Below are 18,327 nucleotides of genomic sequence, written 5' to 3' on the forward strand. Positions count from 1 at the left end.
AGGACACCTAAGTCCTTTTCCAGTACAGAATCCCCTAATTTTACCCCATTTAGTAGGTAGGTGTTATTTTTGTTCTTGTTACCACAGTGCATTACCTTACACTTATCTGTATTGAAGCGCATTCTCCATTTCGCTGCCCAAGCTTCTAATTTAACTAAGTCATTCTGAAGCGACTCAGCATCCCCCTCCGCATTTATAACTTTACACAATTTGGTATCATCTGCAAAAATTGACACCATGCTCTCTAGACCTTCTGTTAGGTTGTTAATGAAAATATTGAACAATAGCGGTCCTAAAACTGAGCCTTGCGGCACACCACTTAGCACTTCAGTCCAAGTTGAAAAAGATCCATTAACCACAACGCGCTGCTCCCTATTATCTAACCAGTTTTTGACCCAAGTGCATATTGTGCTTCCTAGCCCTGATTCTTGTAGCTTGTAGATAAGTCTCATGTGTGGTACAGTATCAAACGCTTTGGCAAAATCTAAAAAGATTACATCCACCTCTTTACCCTGATCTAGGTTTGCGCTTACTGTTTCATAAAAGCCAAGTAAGTTGGTTTGACTGGATCTGTCCTTCATAAACCCATGTTGATTCCTTTTAATGACCTTATTGACTTCAAGGAACTTCTGAATACTATCTCTTAGAATACCTTCCAATACTTTCCCCACTATAGATGTAAGACTAACTGGTCTATAATTACCTGGTTCAGCTTTACTTCTGCATGGGGATTTGGCAGAATTAGGGGTAGACTTCTGCTCTTGGGAACCTGGAGCCGGTGTGGGCTTTTTTCCCCTTTCCCTACCTGCAAAGAAGGGGGAACTTCTCACCTTTTTGTATTTATTGGGCCAAAATGACTGCATTTGCGGGTGATAGGTCTTTTTTGCCGGTGCAGGTGCAGAGGGCAAAAATGTTGACTTACCTGCGGTAGCCGCCGAGACTAACGCATCCAGGCCATTGCCAAATAAGGCCTCACCTTTATATGGGAGAGCCTCCATGTTTCTTTTGGAATCTGCATCCGCGTTCCACTGGCGAATCCATAACGCCCGCCTAGCCGATACTGCCATGGTAGCGGCTTGTGAACTCAAGAGTCCAATATCCTTCATTGCTTCCAGCATGTAGGCGGCAGCGTCCTTGATATTCCCTAACTTAAGGAGTATCTCATCTTTATCAATCGTGTCAATTTCTGATGACACGCTTTCTGACCATTTTTCAATAGCGCGACTCACCCATGCGCAGGCAATAGTGGGCCTGAGCAGTGTACCATTGGTAACATAAATGGATTTCAATGTCGTTTCCATTTTGCGGTCTGCCGGCTCTTTAAGAGAAGCCGTGCCAGGAGCAGGGAGAATTACCTTCTTTGTCAACCTGGAAAGTGCACTGTCTAACACAGGGGGTGGCTCCCATTTTTTCCTGTCTTCAACCGGGAAAGGATAAGCTATGTGAATCCTTTTGGGAATACGAAACCTTCCATCAGGATTCACCCACATCCCCTCAAACAGAGCACCCAGTTCGTGTGAAGGAGGGAACGTGACTTTGGATTTCTTTTCCTTACATAAATAAGCTTTCTCCTGAGGTACAGGAGTGCTTTCTGTAACCTCCAACACGTCCCTTATAGCCACAATCATATATTGTATACTTTTTGCCAATTTATGATCTATCTCTCTGGATTCACTATTGTCAACACAAGAATCAGAATCTGTGTCGGTATCAGTGTTTACAACATTTGCAAATGGTCTCTTATGTGACCCAGAGGGGCCGCCCGCATAAGGAATAACAGCATCCTGAAAAATCACATCTTCCACAGATTTTCTCCAGCATGCAGCCTTAGATTCAGACTAATCTAATCTACGGTTAATCAGATGCATACTGTCACGTAGCTCTTTCACCCATGCAGGTTCTTGGTGTGCCGGTAGTGCCACCACTTTACAACTATTTCCCTAAAATGGCTTCCTCCGGGGAGGAACTCCCTGCCTCAGACATGCCTCACATGTGTACACCACACTCACAGACACACTGGGACTTATTTTGGGGACAGACCCACAGTAAAATCTGTCAGAGGGACACAGGATAGGAGCAGCTAGTTCACAAACCCAGCGCCATTATTGCCTGTGAACACAGTATGTCCACAGCCCAAAAGCACTTTTAAATAGTAATATACAATATCAAATGTACCACAATCGCTTTGTGCCCCCCCTTTATAGCACCCTGTACTTGTCAGAAGTGGAGGAGAGGACCAGCGTGTTCTCTGCAGCCTGAGGAGAGAAACTGGTGCTGAGTAGTGTGCTGGCTGCCTGAAGAAGAAGCTCCGCCCCTCAGTATCCATGACAAAATTTATACTGGCGGGGGTAGGGCTGTGCCAGCGGCATCTTATGCCCCCTTTTAGCCAGTTTGAGGTATTTTTCTTGCTGCCCAGGGTGCCCCACCCCCTGCACCCTGCAGTGCCTGTGTGTGTGGGCAGCAATGGCGCGCTGCGCTCCCGCCAGCTGCTCCGCACCTCAGCCGTCACTTACTTGATTGAAGATCATTCTTCTCATACTCACCTGTCTTCTGACTTCTGGCTCTGTGAGGGGGGTGACGGCGTGCTGTGGGAGTGAGCATCTAGACACGGCTAGCGTTCAGTTCCCTTCAGGAGCTAATGGTGTCCTGTCAGCCAGAAACAGAGCCATGAAACTCTGAGGAAGTTGGTTCTGATTCTGCCCCCTCAGTCCCATGAAGCAGGGAGTCTGATGCCAGCAGATCTCCCTGAAAATAAAAAACCTAACATAAGTCTTTTCAGAGAAACTCAGTAGAGCTCCTCAGAGTGCATCCAGTCGACCTGGGCACATTTCTAAAACTGAGGTCTGGAGGAGGGGCATAGAGGGAGGAGCCAGTTCACACCCAATGAAAAGTCTTTGGAATGCCCATGTCTCCTACAGATCCCGTCTATACCCCATGGTCTTGGTGTCGTCCCCAGCATCCTCTAGGACGTATGAGAATTTTTTTTCTAATAAAGTTCTTAAGTGATTTACTTTTTTTGCTGGTAATCTACAAAGGCCTGCTTCCGTATCGATTTCTATACCAAGATAAGATAAACAGGTCACAGGCCCCTCCGTTTTATTCTTTAGCTATAGGTACTCCCATAACTGAGAAAAGAGCTTGAACTGGAAAAAGCAATTCATGGCATGATGAGCTACCCGCAGGACCTGCCAACAAGAAGTCGTCCAAATAATGGGCGACTCCCGATTGTCCAGTGCCCGCCTGCAAGCACCACTGCAGAAATGAACTAAAACATTCAAAATAAGAACACGAAACTGAACAGCCCATAGGCAAACACCTATCAACAAAATATTGACCATCCAGTTTGAAACACATATACTTAAACGAATCTGGATGCAGCGTCAACAGTCTAAAAGCGAATTCTATATGCACCTTCGCCAACAGCGCGCCCAAACCAAAACCTTGAACCATAGCAACGGCTTCCTCAAAAGACTGATATTTCATACTACACATAGAAGGGTCCAGAGCCTCGTTTATTGAGCCTCCCTCCGGGTAGGAAAGGGTCTGAAATTTTCCTGGCTCCTTCTTTGGAACTACACCCAATGGAGAAATACAAAAATCGGCTAAAGGTGGACTCCTAAAAGGGCCACACATACGTCCCAAACCAACCTCAGCAGCAATCTTAGCTCTTACTACTTCTGTGAAATCTCTAGCTGATTTAAGATTCCTTCTGGCTAAAACTAATACCGGCATAACGACTGGTAAATTGAACTTAAAACCTTGCAATAAGAACGCTGCCTCCTCCCTAAGAGGATAGCGGCCTAACCACCATTCCAAAACTTCTACCTTTACTGATGACTCCGCTTTACCTAGGAACAACTCTCTGCTCCCCTCTACCCGCTGACTGATTTGCGGGTGTATTGCAATCCTTTGCTGCATGACCTCCTCCGCACAGCATACAGACGTGCCTATAGCGACACGTTGTTCTCCTACCACATTGCGCATTATTAAACGTTATTAAAGGGGGGAACCTGCACATTTTTTTTAACACTTTCTTTACTTTCACAGACAGAAGCATGCACAGATCACACTGATCTGTGCATGCTTCTAAGTAATAAAAAAAGACCAAAAAAAACGCATGTTTTTATTACAAAAAATCGCATGTTTCCTTTACTAAAAATCACCAAATATCGCATGCGAATTCCGTTTTAACCTTAAAATTCACACCCTATTACATTTGTAATTTTTAGTAAAAAATTGCAAGTTACAAACATGCGATTTGGTGCGATTTTTTAGACACCTAAACAATCGCACCGTATTACATCTAGCTCTTAATGTTTATGCTTTCTGTATAATTGGCTGACCATTCAAAGTAAAGATTGGAAAAAAAAAGTGTAATGTGTTTTCCATTTGTGCATTTATGTTGGCGAGAAAAAAAATCACCAAATCTTAAAAATAAAGTATGCGACTTGTAAATATATAAGGGTATTGTTTGCCATTAACTTGATGGAGCTCCAGAGTAAAATAGTTTGGGAGCCCTATACGGAAGGGGGGTGCAACTCTCATTGATTCTTATATATCACTGGGGGTGGCAGATTTGAATCCTATGCACTGGTATATTTATAATGGGTGCAGTCTGCGTGGTGCACACAGGGCCCCTGAGTCCAGGGTGGCCACCACCGCACACACTGCACCCATTTCTTGAATAGTTACCCCTCCGGAGGCACAGCAGACATGCACAGTACAGAAATCACTGGGAAAATGCCCACCACACCATTTTTCAGGAGATCTGCATATGTGCATTTGAGTCTGAGCCATCTAGCGCTGAGACTCTACATAGTTGCTGGTAGAGAGGAGGGGGCCCAGATGGAAGAGGCAGCACACCAGCCTCCTTCTCTCTTAAAGCAATCCTATGCCAATTAAACACTATCTCTGGCAAGAGATGGTTACCAAAATATTACTTTTCACACCTAGTAGGAGATGTACTAAGCCTCAAAAAGTGATACATTTCATGGTGATAAAGTACTAGCCAATCAGCTCCTTAAGGCCCATACAGACTGGCCGATATATCGCGGGTCCGTCGGCCAGTGTGTACAGACGATACATCTGTGAACTCTGTCGTTCACAGATGTATCGCGTCAGCCCCGCAGCACAGCCGACGGCCAATATATCTACCGATATAATGGCGCGTCGCTGTGTGTGTACGGCGGTCGGCCGACACCGCCCGTACACATGCTGCGGCGGCCGGTGGTGATTGACAGCTGAACTGGGCGGGCGTGTGTACACACCCGCCCAGTTCATGACGTCAGTCCCCGATGGATCGGGCAGTGTGTATGCTCAACACACTGACCGATCTGTCCATAGATATATCTGCAGATCAATTGATCGGCAGAGATATCTTTCTAGTGTGTACCCACCTTAACTGCCATGTCACAGGCTGTGTTTGAAAAATGACAAGAGCTGGTTAGCTGGTACTTTATCACTGGGAAATGTATCACTTTTTGAGGCTTAGTACATCCCCCCCTAGTCTCCAGTGTGCCTGTGATCTTGCTTCTGACATATACTATAAACAGGGGTGATTTAACAGAGAAGGGGGCCCAAATGCATAATTCGGATGGGTCCTTATTTCTGCATGGCGCAGTAGGCTCCAACATTGTGCCAAAGTCTACTGTGCATGTGCAGGTCTCTAGAAACATGGTGCCCACCATGTTCCAAATATTAATTTCACTACTGTGATTGCACAGTAGCCTTTTTGGCTGTAATTTTTGCCGCAGATGCTGCGCCCGACGCGGGCCTCCAGAATATGAATGCAGTATGCACTGCACACATTGCACCTATTATAGAAATGCCAATGACTGTAAATGTATATGACCTAACCTCCCTTGGCTCATATCCTCTATTCTTTGCTGTATTCTTTTAGCACATTCTATTGCATCAGCTCTATGTACTGTACTGGATCCTGCTATGTAATTACTATCCAGTCTGCCAAGCTAGTCAACTCAGGAGGCTGGGACCTGCATGCCGGTTGTATCTAGGCTTACATATGCTTTCAGAGGAACCTGGTGAAAACTCACAGTACATTAAATTCATTGGTGTTGGTTGTATCAATCTTTGCTGGTAGAACAAATCCTCATACTCGCATTGAAATTGTCACACAGCAGCAAGTTTTTGAGATAACAGAATTCTGTCTGCTATACTGTATAACAAGTGCTCCCTCAGAAGAAGAAATAGAAGAAGTCACATGGAACAGGAAATCCTAAGGCCACCCATCTCCCAAATTGCACTTGCAAAACTGTAGATAGATAGGATATTAAGGAAAGTGCATGTGGCTGTTATATTATCTCAAAACATTGGTACTGCAGGGAGCACAACTTTGTCTGGTTGGTAAATGGACAGACTTCAGTCATCAAATAAATTTTCAAAAAATTCCAATAAACATCTAATCAATACCAATAAGATGTTGATGGGAGCTGCAGTTACTTATATTGCATGCACTGATTTACAGCCAAATAGTTCTAAAATAATCAAATTGGCCACCTGAATTATATTACCCATGGGCACCTTTAGCCTCTAGGTATAATTGCTGATTACAGAATATAGTTACACAGCAAATATTAATAATAAGATTTTACTTACCGGTAAATCTATTTCTCGTAGTCCGTAGTGGATGCTGGGGACTCCGTAAGGACCATGGGGAATAGACGGGCTCCGCAGGAGACATGGGCACTTTAAGAAAGAATTTAGATTCTGGTGTGCTCTGGCTCCTCCCTCTATGTCCCTCCTCCAGACCTCAGTTAGAGAAACTGTGCCCGGAAGAGCTGACAGTACAAGGAAAGGATTTTGGAAATCCAGGGCAAGATTCATACCAGCCACACCAATCACACAGTATAACTTGTGATAAACTTACCCAGTCAACAGTATGAACAACAACAGAGCATCAGTTCAACCCTGATGCAACAATAACATAGCCCTTATTGCAGCAATAACTATATACAAGTATTGCAGAAGAAGTCCGCACTTGGGACGGGCACCCAGCATCCACTACGGACTACGAGAAATAGACTTACCGGTAAATAAAATCTTATTTTCTCTAACGTCCTGGTGGATGCTGGGGACTCCATAAGGACCATGGGGATTATACCAAAGCTCCCAAACGGGCGGGAGAGTGTGGATGACTCTGCAGCACCGCATGAGTAAACACAAGGTCCTCCTCAGCCAGGGTATCAAACTTGTAGAACTTTGCAAAAGTGTTTGAACCTGACCAAGTAGCCGCTCGGCACAGCTGTAATGCCGAGACCTCTCGGGCAGCCGCCCAAGAAGAGCCCACCTTCCTAGTGGAATGGGCCTTAACTGATTTTGGCAGCGGCAATCCAGCCGCAGAATTGGCCTGCTGAATCGTGTTACAGATCCAGCGAGCAATAGTTTGCTTTGAAGCAGGCGCACCAAGCTTGTTGGAAGCATACAGGATAAACAAAGAGTCTGTTTTCCTAACTCTAGCCGTTCTGGCTACATAAACCTTCAAAGCCCTGACCACATCAAGCAACTCGGAATCCTCCAAGTCAGTAGTAGCCACAGGCACCACAATAGGTTGGTTTATATGAAAAGATGAAACCACTTTTGGCAGGAATTGTGGACGGGTCCGCAACTCTGCTCTATCCGCATGGAAAACCAGATAGGGGCTTTTATGTGACAAAGCCGCTAATTCTGACACACGCCTAGCCGAAGCCAATGCTAGTAGCATGACCACCTTCCACGTGAGATATTTCAATTCCACCGTTTTGAGTGGTTCAAACCAGTGGGATTTCAGGAAACTCAACACCACGTTAAGATCCCAAGGTGCCACCGGGGGCACAAAAGGGGGCTGAATATGCAGCACTCCCTTCACAAACGTCTGAACTTCAGGTAGAGAAGCCAGCTCTTTTTGAAAGAAAATGGATAGGGCCGAAATCTGGACCTTAATGGAACCCAATTTTAGGCCCAAAGTCACTCCTGACTGTAGGAAGTAAAGGAAACGGCCCAGCTGGAATTCCTCCGTAGGAGCATTCCTGGCCTCACACCAAGCAACATATTTTTGCCATATACGGTGATAATGTTGAGCTGTCACGTCCTTCCTAGCCTTTATCAGCGTAGGAATGACCTCATCTGGAATGCCTTTTTCCGCTAGGATTCGGCGTTCAACCGCCATGCCGTCAAACGCAGCCGCGGTAAGTCTTGGAACAGACAGGGCCCCTGTTGCAACAAGTCCTGTCTTAGAGGAAGAGGCCACGGGTCCTCTGTGAGCATTTCTTGCAGATCTGGATACCAAGTCCTTCTTGGCCAATCCGGAACAATGAGTATTGTTCTCACTCCTCTTTTTCTTATGATTCTCAACACCTTGGGTATGAGAGGAAGAGGAGGAAATACATAGACCGATTGGAACACCCACGGTGTCACCAGGGCGTCTACAGCTATCGCCTGAGGGTCTCTTGACGTGGCGCAATACCTCTGTAGTTTCTTGTTGAGGCGGGATGCCATCATGTCCACCTGTGGCAGTTCCCACCGACTTGCAACCTGTGCGAAGACTTCTTGATGAAGTCCCCACTCCCCCGGGTGGAGGTCGTGCCTGCTGAGGAAGTCTGCTTCCCAGTTGTCTACCCCCCGGGATGAACACTGCTGACAGTGCGCTTACATAATTCTCCACCCAGCAAAGAATTCTGGTGGCTTCCGCCATCGCCACCCTGCTCCTTGTGCCGCCTTGTCGGTTTACATGAGCCACAGCGGTGATGTTGTCTGACTGAATCAGAACTGGTTGACCGCGAAGCAGGGTCTCTGCTTGACGTAGGGCGTTGTAAATGGCCCTTAGTTCCAGGATGTTGATGTGAAGGCAAGTCTCCTGACTTGACCACAGACCTTGGAAATTTCTTCCCTGTGTGACTGCTCCCCACCCTTGGAGGCTTGCATCCGTGGTCACCAGGACCCAGTCCTGAATGCCAAATCTGCGGCCCTCGAGAAGGTGAGCACTCTGCAGCCACCACAGGAGAGACACCCTGGCCCTGGGGTATAGGGTGATTAACCGTTGCATCTGAAGATGTGATCCGGACCATTTGTCCAGTAAGTCCCATTGAAAGGTCCTCGCATGGAACCTGCCGAAGTGAATGGCCTCGTATGATGCCACCATCTTTCCCAGGACTCGAGTGCAGTGATGCACTGACACCTGTTTTGGTTTTAATAGGTCCCTGACCAGTGTCATGAGTTCCTGAACCTTCTCTATTGGGAGATAAACCCTTTTCTGGTCTGTCCAGAATCATGCCCAGGAAAGGCAGACGAGTCGTAGGAACCAACTGCGACTTTGGAATATTCAGAATCCAGCCGTGTTGCCGTAACACTTCCAGAGAACGTGCTACGCTGATCAGCAACTGCTCTCTTGACCTCGCTTTTATGAGGAGATCGTCCAAGTATGGGATAATTGTGACCCCTTGCTTCCGCAGGAGTACCATCATTTCCGCCATTACCTTGGTAAATATTCTCGGAGCCGTGGAGAGACCAAACGGCAACGTCTGAAATTGGTAATGACAATCCTGTACCACAAATCTGAGGTACGCCTGATGAGGTGGATAAATGGGGACATGAAGGTATGCATTCTTTATGTCCAGAGACACCTTAAAATCCCCCCCCCCTTCCAGGCTTGCAATGACCGCTCTCAGCGATTCCATCTTGAACCGGAACCTTTTTAGGTACATGTTCAGGGATTTTAAATTCAATATGGGTCTGACCGAACCGTCCGGTTTCGGTACCACAAACATGGTCGAATAATAACCCTTTCCTTGTTGAAGGAGGGGAACCTTGACCACCACCTGTTGAAGATACAATTTGTGAATTGCAGTTAACACTATTTCCCTCTCTAAGGGGGAAGCTTGCAGGGCCGACTTGAGGTATCGGTGAGGGGGCATCTCTTCAAATTCCAGCTTGTATCCCTGAGACACAATATCTATTGCCCAGGGATCCAACTGGGAGTGAACCCACTTGTGGCTGAAATTTCGGAGACGCGCCCCCACCGGGCCTAGCTCCGCCTGTGGAGCCCCAGCGTCATGCGGTGGATTTAGTGGAAGCCGGGGAGGACTTCTGTTCCTGGGAACTAGCTGTGTTGTGCAGCTTCTTTTTACTCTGCCCCTGCCCCTGGCAAGAAAGGACGCACCTCGGACTTTCTTGTTTTTCTGTGATTGAAAGGACTGCATTTGGTAATACGGTGCTTTCTTAGGCTGTGAGGAAACATATGGCAAAAAATTTGACTTTCCAGCCGTAGCTGTGGAGACCAGGTCCGAGAGACCCTCCCCAAACAATTCCTCACCCTTGTAAGGTAAAACATCCATGTGCCTTTTTGAGTCGGCATCACCTGTCCATTGCCGAGTCCACAGGATCCTTCTGGCAGAAATCGACATAGCATTTATTCTAGAACCTAGTAGGCTAATGTCTCTCTGAGCATCTCTCATATAAAGGACAGCGTCTTTAATATGCCCCAGGGTCATTAATATAGTATCCTTGTCTAAGGTATCAAGTTCCTCAGATAAGGTATCCGTCCATGCTGCTACAGCACTACACACCCAAGCCGACGCGATTGCCGGCCTCAGTAAGGTACCTGAATGTGTATAAATGGACTTCAGGGTAACCTCCTGTTTGCGATCCGCAGCATCTTTGAGGGTAGCCGTATCCTGTGACGGCAGGGCTACCTTCTTGGATAAGCGTGTCAAAGCTTTGTCCACCCTAGGGGAGGATTCCCAGCGTAACCTGTCCGTTGGCGGGAAAAAATACGCCATAAGAATCCTTTTGGAAATCTGCAGTTTTTTATCTGGAGATTCCCAAGCCTTTTCACATTTTTCTTCGTTCTGGTGATCGGAGTGTGATTGACAGGAAGTGGGTGCTTCTGGGCGGAAACTGGCCATTTTATGGGTGTGTGTGAAAAAACGCTGCCGTTTCTGGGTAAAACGCAGGAGTGGCTGGAGAAACGAGGGAGTGCCTGAGCGAACGCTGGGTGTGCTTGTGACGTCAAACCAGGAACGAAACTGACTGAACTGATTGCAGTGGCAGAGTCAGTGTCGACCTACTCAGAAACTGCTCTGAAATTTTGGCGGCTTAGCGTGTGCAATGCTGCTAAAAGCAGCTAGCGAGCGAACAACTCGGAATGAGGGCCACTGTGCTATACACTCCATGAGCAATATCACATAGTGTGTTTTCTTCCCTCTCGGACTGCCCGACATAGGGGGTCATTCAGACCCGATTGCACGCTGCATTTTTCGCAGCCGTGCGATCGGGTCTGAACAGCGCATGCGTAAGGGCCGCAATGCGCAAGCACATCGCCCACCGTCGCCAGGCAGCGCCAAAATGAACAAAGAATGCATTCACAGCAGCGAATGCAAGAAGATTGACAGGAAGAGGCCATCCGGGGGTGTCAACTCACCATTTTCTGGGAGTGTCCAGGAAAATGCAGGCATGCCCGGCCGTTTCCAGGGAGGGTTCCTGACGTCAGCTACAGCAAGGATCATCGCATCGGCTGAGTAAGTCTTGAGCTGTGCAAAGACTGCACAAACTTTTTGCTTGTGCAGCACTCTGCACAAGCGAATGCACCACTGCAAAGCCATTCCCCCTCCCCTGTAGGTTGCGACTACCTGGTACATGCAGTGTCAGACTGGGGCATGTAGGGCCCATGGGGGAAATGCAGTGGTAAGGGCCCATGTTTAGGGGTGTGGCCAGTCTGCTGAGGGGGTGTAGCCTGCCACCTCATTGGTTTGACTAACCATTAGAGAGTGCATCGTCTGGGGCCCATAATAAATATATACAGTAAATTCAGCTGCTGCATGCATGATAATGTACCAGATTAATAACATCAATGCACTGTAGAAAATACAGAATAGTCCAGTATAAGGTAACATACTGTATGTATAATGTATAATTCAAGTGCATAGTCTAGAAACTGATCTTCAGAGCAGGAGGTGGGGCCCCAGGCAATGGGGCCCACCGGTGGTTTCCCCTGTACCCCTGTGGGCCAGTCCAAGCCTGGGTACATGTAGCTTCTGGTGATATTGTCAGATTGAGCTACATGTACAGAAGACAGAGGGGGTCGTTAACGACCCCCGGAAATCGGATCAGCCGTCATTTGCATACACAATGTTTGATATTTTAGTCAATATTGCTCAGAAGGGGGAAAATGAGCGCCATTGATTTAAATATTGCACAGTGTGTATGCAACTTTAGAGCCATCAAACTTATAATGACCCCTAATTTGCATTTCTCTATATGGAACTTCACAGAGCATGATCCCCCCTGTAGATGCTCAGAAAAGGTCCTGTGAGCAGGACTGAGGGTGGGAATGGCACAATTAAGCCCCATATAGTTGGACAGTTTGCTGAGCTCTCCAACAAAATCTGCTATGGGGTTCTGAGATGGGATGCTGTCAATAAACCAGCATTCAGGATCCCGGCGTTCAGGAGACCTACGCTGTTATCCCGGCAGAAGGTGAAATACCGACAGTCGGAATACCGACCATTGCCGGGGACTCCCACTCTGTTGGTGGGTCCATGCCACCAACCGAGTGGGAATAGAACATGTGGAGAGCGAAGCAAGCCAACAGGCCTAATGCGCGGTGAGCACAGAGGATTCAGCTGTTGGTATTGTGACAGCCAGCAACCCATCTGCTGGGATATCATATGTTTCCCTTTGAGATGCCATATTGTGCCCCTGAAGAAGTTATTGGTTCCTAATGAATTAATATGCAACAAACAAATGAATATTTGTCTAGGCAACATAATATAACTCTAGTTAGCAGATAAAGGGATACAGGAACAGAAGATTTAACAATATGGGGTATTGGGGGTCATTCCGAGTTGTTCGCTCGTTGCCGATTTTCGCTATACTGCGATTAGTCGCTTACTGCGCATGCGCAAGGCTCGCAGAGCGCATGCGCTTAGTTATTTCACACAAAAGTTAGGTATTTTACTCACGGCATAACAAAGCTTTTTCATCGCTGTGCTGATCGTAGTGTGATTGACAGGAAGTGGGTGTTTCTGGGCGGAAACTGGACGTTTTATGGGAGTGTGCGGAAAAACGCTGGCGTGCTAGTTGAACACGCGGGAGTGGCTGGAGAAACGGGGGAGTGGTTGGGCGAACGCTGGGTGTGTTTGTGACGTCAAACCAGGAACGAAAAGGACTGAGCTGGTCGCAGTGGCAGAGTAAGTCTGGAGCTACTCAGAAACTGCGGGGTAATCGTTACGAGAAAATTAGCGAAGCTTCCGTTAGCAATTCTGCTAAGCTAAGATACACTCCCAGTAGACGGCAGCTTAGCGTGTGCAATGCTGCTAAAAGCAGCTAACGAGCGAACAACTCGAAATGAGGGCCATAGTATTTAAAAAATAAGCATGTGCTTCCAGCATAGGAGTGCCGAGAACAGGGTCTCTGGGCCTAATGCAAGCCTATACCTTCACTGTATGTCAAAGGGCAAGAGAAAAAAATGCATTCTGCAGTGCAAGGTTTATTCATTAAGACTTAGATAAAGGCTGCCTGGAAACATTTCTCTTGTACTTCAATACTTGTATACTGTATCACTTCTTGTGGTTTGTTCACATGACTCAACAGCTGACTGGAAACATTTCAGTTATACTTGAACATGTCTTGTGGTTTGGTTGTTCACAAAAATCCAACTGTTGAAATTAAAACATTGCAAGTCGTGTTTATATATACAGTGCATCCGGAAAGTATTCACAGCACTTCACTTTTTCCACATTTTGTTATGTTACAGCCTTATTCCAAAATAGAACAAATTCATTTTTCCCTCAAAATTCTACACACAATACCCCATAATGACAACGTGAAAAAAGTTTTTTTGAGAGCTTTGCAAATTTATTAAAAATAAAAAACTATGAAATCACATGTACATAAGTATTCACAGCCTTTGCTCAATTCTTTGTTGATGCACCTTGGCAGCAATTATAGCCTCAGTTCTTTTGAATATGATGCCACAAGCTTGGCACACCTAATTATGGGCAGTTTTGCCCATTCCTCTTTGCAGCACCTCTCAAGCTCTATCAGGTTGGATGGGAAGCATAGGTGCATAGCCATTTCAGATCTCTCCAGAGATGTTCAATTGTATTCAAATCTGGGCTCTGGCTGGGCCACTCAAGGACATTCACAGAGTTGTCCTGAAGCTACTTCTTTGATATCTTGGCTGTGTGCTTAGGGTTGTTGTCCTGCTGAAAGATGAACCGTCGCCTTAGTCTGAGGTCAAGAGCGCTCTGGAGCAGGTTTTCATCCAGGATGTCTCTGTACATTGCTGCATTCATCTTTCCCTCTATCCTGACTAGTCTCCCAGTTCATGCCACTGAAAAACATCCCCACAGCATAATGCTGCCACCACCATGCTTCACTGTAGGGATTGTATTGGCCTGGTGATGAGCGGTGCCTGGTTTTCTCCAAACATGATGCCTGGCATTCACGCCAAAGAGTTAAATGTTTGTCTCATCAGACCAGAGAATTTTGTTTCTCATGGTCTGAGAGTCCTTCAGGTGCATTTTGTCAAACTCCAGGCGGGCTGCCATGTGCTTTTTACTAAGGAGTGGCTTCTGTCTGGCCACTCTACCATACAGGCCTGATTGGTGGATTGCTGCAAAGATGGTTGTCCTTTTTGAAAGTTCTGCCCTCTCCACAAAGGAATGCCTGTAGCTCTGACAGAGTAACTATCGGGTTCTTGGTCACCTCCCTGACTAGGGCCCTTCTTCCCCAATCACTCGGTTAGCCCTAGGAAGAGTTCTGGTGGTTCTGAACTTCTTCCATTTACAGATGATGGTGGCCACTGTGCTCATTGAGACCTTCAAAGCAGCAGAACTTTTTCTGTACCCTTCCCCAGACTTGTGCCTTGAGACAATCCTGTCTCAGAAGTCTACAGACAATTCCTTTGACCTCATGCTTGGTTTGTGCTGAGACATGCACTGTCAAGTGTGGGACCTTATATAGACAGGTGTGTGCCTTTCCAAACCATGTCCAATCAACTGAATTTACCACAGGTGGACTCCAATTAAACTGCAGGAACATCTCAAAGATCATCAGTGGAAACAGGATGTACCTGAGCTCCATTTTGAGCTTAATGGCAAAGGCTGTGAGTACATGCTATTTCTTAATTTTTTATTTTTTACTAAATTTGCATAAATCAACAAAAAACTTTTTCACATTGTCATTATGGGCTATCGTGTGAAGAATTTTGAGAGAAACAATAAATTTATTCAATTTTGGAATAAGGATGTAACATAACAAAATGTGGAAAAAGTGAAGCACTGTCAATACTTTCCGGATGCACTGTACATTGGAGTTAAAAGGGGGTATTCAATTAGCTCTTTCAGTTTCAGAGCTATCGAATTTGCCCCGCTGTGTATTTAATTTCAGGCCGTATTAACCCATTTTTTAAGGCATTTTTGCCAATGCCTTTTCATTTTCTTTTTTTATGAAAAGGCATTGTTAAAGCACATTTTTTCACATTCATTCATCCACATGTTTTTTTTACTCCTGCTGACTGTTTTGCCTAAGTGAATAAAACGGCCCTGCTATTGCGTTGGGTGAATCCCCATTCGCCCTAAAAAATTGCAAAAAGGTGCTGCTTTTTGCCTAGGTGAAAAAATGGCCCCCATAGAGGAATTATGGATGTTAAGATCACAAGCTCAAAAGATGCCACACATGCAGATTTGTCTGACCAATGTATGTATGATTATGATGTAGACAAACAGTGGTAGTTGCTCAATCATTGCTGGAGATAATTATATATCAGGTGCTAGAAAGGGGGAGGGGTCACAAACAAACAGCAGACAGAGGGGGTGGTGGTGGTTGTGATTTTACCCCCTGGTATCCCCCCAACACACTAAAAATTAGCTGTGACAATACCTGAACCTATCTGGTAATAGAATTTCAGAGAAATTGGTCACATGCGTTTGCAAAGACATGTTTAGCTGCTGGCCGCATCAAGGCTTCTCCGATATCAGCAGTCCTAACACTACATAATGGCAGTGCCCACATAGGGCCATGTGATTTGTCTACAGTAAGGCCTCATGATAAAGGCTCATACTAAAAGGCTTCTAGACAGAGGGCAAACTTACCTGGGAGCCACCCCCAGGATTATTATGTATCAGTGTTAATAAGAAGGGAGTATGCTAATGTGCCAGATTAACTTTTGATTTTATTGGACCAGGTCAGGTTGCCTTCCTCTGGTTTATGTACTGTATGAAGATATCAATCAACCTGGACATGAAGAGAGTGTAAAATACCAGTGATTCCAAATTGTGATTTTTGCACACCAGTGTGACTATTAGATACTATTAGGTATCGACCAAGGAGGGTATGACTCCTCATGCTCCTGCAGCTAACTTGGACCTCTCTGCAGTAATGGGGGCCTGTGAAGATCCTTGTTCCCTAGTCCAAAATTGTAACATGGATGTGACAGCTGCAATAGATACTATCATCCCTGTACGTATACGACCCTGCAAACCACACAGTCAAGCACCTTGGTTTGACAACAGTATTCGTGATCTTAAGAAAAGGGGTCGCAGACTTGAAAGACGATGGAGGAAGACAAACCTGGTACTAGAGAATAAATAAAATCTAATCAAACACATTGAAAAATATCAATCAACAATCACCCGCAAGAAAACAGTTACTTTCCAATGAGATCATGGCAGCAAAAAAATAGGCCAGCTCAGCTTTTCCATACAATGGAGATGCTTTAAAAACCAGCTTGCCTGCAACCTGACGAAACCCTATCCCAGTTAAGATGCAATGATTTTGCTAAATTCTTTACAGATAAACTATGCACCATCCAGGCTGGAATCCCCACAGTGACACCAAAGGAGTATCAATCTAGCAAGCCTGCCAATACAAGCCAGCTGTCTTCATGGAACAGCTTTTCAGGAGCTCAGGATTCAGGAGAAGACATAGCATTGAAACAGCCCTGTTATATGTGCTTAATGATCCATTAATGGCAAGACACAGAGGTGACTGTTCAATCTTAATCCTTCCGGATCTCTCTGCAGCATTTGATACCGTGGACCATGGGATTCTAATTGAGCACCGGAAGAATTTCTGTGGTCTGGATGGCACAGTCCTTAGAAGGTTCAAATCATTTCTCACTGGTAGGTCACTGAGAGTTTCTTCAGGAATCGGCGTTCAATGGCATCTCGCTTACCAGCGCACTGGTGTGCAGGCCTCCGGTGCCCATTGTCATTGTGTACCCCTGAAGTCCATCTAGTGTGTACCCACCATCTGTGCTGCAAGGGTGCCGCCATGACACTTGTGGTTAGCTGACCTGCAAACACCCAATCCTGCGCTGTGTCTGCACACATGATTCAAGCATCCAATGCCTGCTGACCAGGGGGTATAAATCCAGACCATTGGCTCAGTCTCATCGCCTTGAACAACGCGTCACATCCAGTGTACAGCGTCTCCTGGCTCCAGTCTTCTGTCTCCAGTGATTTCCTTGCTCCAGTGTCTCCGTGGAACTACAGGCTCCAGCCATCCTGCTCTGCTACAACTCCTTCCACAGTCAGCATCCACTTCCACATGCAGTAAGAGACTCTCTCTAGGTGCTGCCTCACCATTCTCACCTGTGTGTTGTTAATCTGCATTCTGCACTGTGCTTTTGAATACAGCACTTAAAACAACCAACTTGTGAATTATCATCTGTTTCCTGCTATAGCCTTGCTTGGCTTTGTGGACTTTGTGCATATCTATTGACTGTGTGGATATATTGCTGCCGGTTTCCAGACTGATTATCAGAGTTACTTGTTGCCTGTAATTACTACCATCAGTTGTGTTACTTACTATTGCATATTGCATCTGTCACCATCGGCTTCCAAGCCAGCCATTGATATTCACCATCAGCTTCCAGGCTGATCATCACAGTTTGCTTATCACAGTGGTTTCCAGACCAGCTCATTACTCATGACTGTTTTATACCTCTGCCAGTTTCCCTGCAAAGTACTATCTGTATTACTATTTGCTCCAGTTGCTGTGTATACTTTTGCGTGCTAAATAAAACATCATTGCGCACATGCGCAGGAATTTATTTCATCCTCCTCGTATCCTCCACCGCACCACCACTGACCCACTAGGGCACCCTCCGGGAACAGACACAGTTACAGACCTGACAGTTTCGTCTGGAGTATATTCTTCACCACCAGTGCCATTGACTTGTGGTGTACCACAGGGTTCTATACTATCTCCCATATTTTTTGCAGTATATATGCTACCACTGGGTGAAATTATCAGATACACAACTGTACCTGTCCTTTGCTCCAGGTACTGATTAACCAATAACAACCCTAAATAGCTGCCTAGCTGAGC

Source organism: Pseudophryne corroboree, chromosome 3, assembly GCF_028390025.1.
Source record: "Pseudophryne corroboree isolate aPseCor3 chromosome 3, aPseCor3.hap2, whole genome shotgun sequence".
NCBI lineage: Eukaryota > Metazoa > Chordata > Amphibia > Anura > Myobatrachidae > Pseudophryne > Pseudophryne corroboree.